Consider the following 4022-nt stretch of genomic DNA (forward strand, 5'->3'; position numbering starts at 1 on the left):
CTTTACGCTTACTTCCTTAAATATTTATTTTAGTTTTAACTATATAGCAACAAATATCTCCGGTTTCACATAGGTCTAAATGAATCTAGTAATCTGAATGTTAGGGCAACAATGTGAGGGTATACAAAGAGTATGGGTGCTGTGTACGCTTTTGGCGCCAACAAAAAAATTCACAGATTTTTAAATAGCTGTTTTTTTCCTGTTTATTTTACGGGTTCTACCAGCATCTCTACAAACCATACAGAGCAGACGCCATCTAATCAGCAAATAAGTAGGGTTTTCAGTGTATCCATCGACCAGGAAAAGGATACGTAGGATACTTTCTGTCCACCCTATTGCTGATAGATTAGGTCTGCTGTGACCTGTTAGGCTGTGAGTATGTGGAAAACCGGACGAAGCCCCCAATTGAGAATGCTGATTTATATACAGGAATGAAAAGCTATACCTTATACACACTTTAAATACACTTTACAATGGAGCCGCTGCGGCCGCTAAACTTAATACACACTCTACGCACCTTTTACGCTGTTAGCGTACAGAGTCCCGTACCGTTTACGGACTTTGCGTACAAACTCTGCGCTGACGGTACAAAGTACACACAGCGCGTACACACCCAATGAATACACTTTAAACCTTATGCAGCAATGCAGTGCGATGCTATTACACTTTAAACCTTAGCAGGGAAAGTAAGACACAACACCAGTCTGTAGTTAAACCACTGGGTTCCGACACCACAGCGTATTATTGCTAAAAGGGGGTTACAATATAAACAATACAATACAACAGAATAATGGCTACATTCAATGGTACATACGTGATTGGATTCGCCGCGCTACCCGGTCCGGTCCTCGGTCATCTAATAGATAACTTTGTGAGTCTTGTGTCTGACCAGGCCTGCAGCAGGCTCTCTTTATACAATTCATCCAAAACTTAACACAATGGATACTGTAATCTCTTTGTCCATTGGACACAGGGATGGTCATTTACAGTACAGGAGAGGTCATAGGTCGGTTTGAATAGGTGGGCGATGTCTGTTCCAACTGCTCTTGTGGGTGGTCTCCTCTGGATTCCCGCCGCATACATAATGTACAGTTTATATCTATATTCTGCTCCTGCACATAACTATCCGCAAGAACATGCGATCTTTCTCAAACCAACACCGGAATGTTACCCTTAAAATACCCTACAGCTGGATACCAAACACCACCTTATAACCTTGTACTGTCCCCTCCTATCCTGTAAAGGTGAATCCCTTTTTTCTGAAACCATTTAAACTGCTGTAACTTGCTGCTGTAGTGCAGGGAGGCTATGTGTAAAATGTGCACTATTTGGATTAAATATGTAATGTGTTTTGATGGCTTTTCCATGCGTTCACAAACTCTACCGTAAATACTCATACCACGCGCTAATACGCAGGTCCGCGGGAGCGACCATATGCAAATTGCGAATATGCGCACGCACGGCAGAGCAAGTACGCGCACGGAGGCCATCTGTGTGTAGTTTGTATGTAATGTATGTACTGCAATATTTTTCGACTTTGACAGTACTTATGTACTGTCATTGTTTAACCATTTGCATTTCTGCAGACCATTATAACTAGTGCTGTTATGTAAGTATGTTATGCATAATTGCTATGATCGTGCATTGATGTCAAGTCTGCTGTATTCTTTACCTGCAGTTGTCCGCATTTGTTATTGTTTTCGCTGTAACCATGGTGATGGGGAGCACGGTCGGGGGAAGTGACGCGGCGCAACGTCACTTCCAGGCACGCTGGACGGGGCAGGCGGCGTCCCGCTGTTCACAAGCCGCATACACACAGGGTGATGGTATCCTTTATAAGGTAAGATTTGTTCATTTGTTATTTTGACCTGATGAAAATGACTTAATAAACGTCATTGAAACGTTGTCAGCAACAACCTGCCTGTCAAAGAATTTTATTGATTTAGTCACCAGGAGTGCCGAGTCTACAGTATATACAGGTTGAGTATCCCATATCCAAATATTCCGAAATACGGAATATTCCGAAATACGGACTTTTTTGAGTGAGATTGAGATAGTGAAACCTTTGTTTTTTGATGGCTCAATGTACACAAACTTTGTTTAATACACAAAGTTATTAAAAATATTGTATTAAATGACCTTCAGGCTGTGTGTATAAGATGTATGTGAAACATAAATAAATTGTGTGAATGTAGACACACTTTGTTTAATGCACAAAGTTATAAAAAATATTGGCTAAAATTACCTTCAGGCTGTGTATAAGGTGTATATGTAACATAAATGCATTCTGTGCTTAGATTTAGGTCCCATCACCATGATATCTCTTTATGGTATGCAATTATTCATTCCAAAATACGGAAAAATCCCATATCCAAAATACCTCTGGTCCCAAGCATTTTGGATAAGGGAGACTCAACCTGTATATATATATATATATATATATATACACATATATCTTTTTATTAAAGATGTACGCCAGCCCACATCATGGGTTTTGTATCTGTAGCTCCTTCGTGTTTTAGTCTAGATCCGTATTTGATTTTGCCAAAACCTCCCTTGCAGGTTTTGGATCTGTATTTATTTACAAAAAATCATAAAAACTGCTAAAATCACAGAATGTTGGCCTGTATTTGTTCCTACAGTATTATTAGCCTTAATAACATTCATTTTTACTAATTTCCAGTCAATTTTGACCACCTCACCGCTCACAATATTGTTTTCATCCAGTTTATTTATTACAGGTTGAGTATCCCATATCCAAATATTCCGAAATACGGAATATTCCGAAATACGGACTTTTTTGAGTGAGAGTGAGATAGTGAAATATTTGTTTTTTGATGGCTCAATGTACACAAACTTTGTTTAATACACAAAGTTATTAAAAATATTGTATTAAATGACCATCAGGCTGTGTGTATAAGGTGTATATGAAACATAAATGAATTGTGTGAATGTACACCACTTTGTTTAATGCACAAAGTTATACAAAATATTGGCTAAAATGACCTTCAGGCTGTGTGTATAAGGTGTATATGTAACATAAATGCATTCTGTGCTTAGACTTAGGTCCCATCACCATGATATCTCATTATGGTATCTAATTATTCCAAAATACGGAAAAATCCGATATCCAAAATACCTCTGGTCCCAAGCATTTTGGATAAGGGATACTCAACCTGTATTTATTACCAGTTATTTATATAGCGCACACATATTCCGCAGCGCTTTACAGAGAATATCTGGCCATTCACATCAGTCCCTGCCTCAGTGGAGCTTACAATCTATATTCCCTATCACATGTACATACAGACACATTCACACCAGGGTTCATTTTTTTTGTTGGAATCCAATTAACCTACCAGTATATCTTTGGATTGTGGGAGGAAACCGGAGTACCCGGAGGAAACCCACGCAAGCACGGGAAGAATATACAAACTCCACACAGTTAGAGCCATGGTGGGAATCGAACCCATGACCTCAGTGCTGTGAGGCAGTAATGCTATTCATTACACCATCCATACTGCCCTAGTTTAGGCCAAAAGGTTGCACTGAGGTAGCTGGATGACTACGCTAAGCAACAGCAGTGGGCGGCACAAACATGTGGCACTTTAATTTCCAACATGACACTTTTAGGAAACAAAATGGCACTGCAGTGGCAAACAGGGTGGCAGTTTAATAAACTATGAAAATATTTGTCATCTACATAAGAAGACAGTCAACAATGCTACTAACAGCGCATAATGCAAAGAAAAGAGGTGAAAGATGGATTTGCCCTTGTGCCCTCCCACTCACCCTTATGTTGTATATATTAAACAGGAAATGCACAGTTTAACAAACCAATCACTTGTGGCTGAAATGATTGGTTTGCTTAGGCCCCCTCAAAACAAGCTGTCAATTGTCTATGGGGGTGATTCCGAGTTGTTCGCACGCTAGCTGCTTTTAGCAGCTTTTAGCAGCTTTGCACACGCTAGGCCGCCGCCCTCTGGGAGTGTATCTTAGCTTAGCGAACGAAAGATTAGCAG

The sequence above is a fragment of the Pseudophryne corroboree genome, chromosome 3, assembly GCF_028390025.1.
Source record: "Pseudophryne corroboree isolate aPseCor3 chromosome 3, aPseCor3.hap2, whole genome shotgun sequence".
NCBI classification, from domain to species: Eukaryota; Metazoa; Chordata; class Amphibia; order Anura; family Myobatrachidae; genus Pseudophryne; species Pseudophryne corroboree.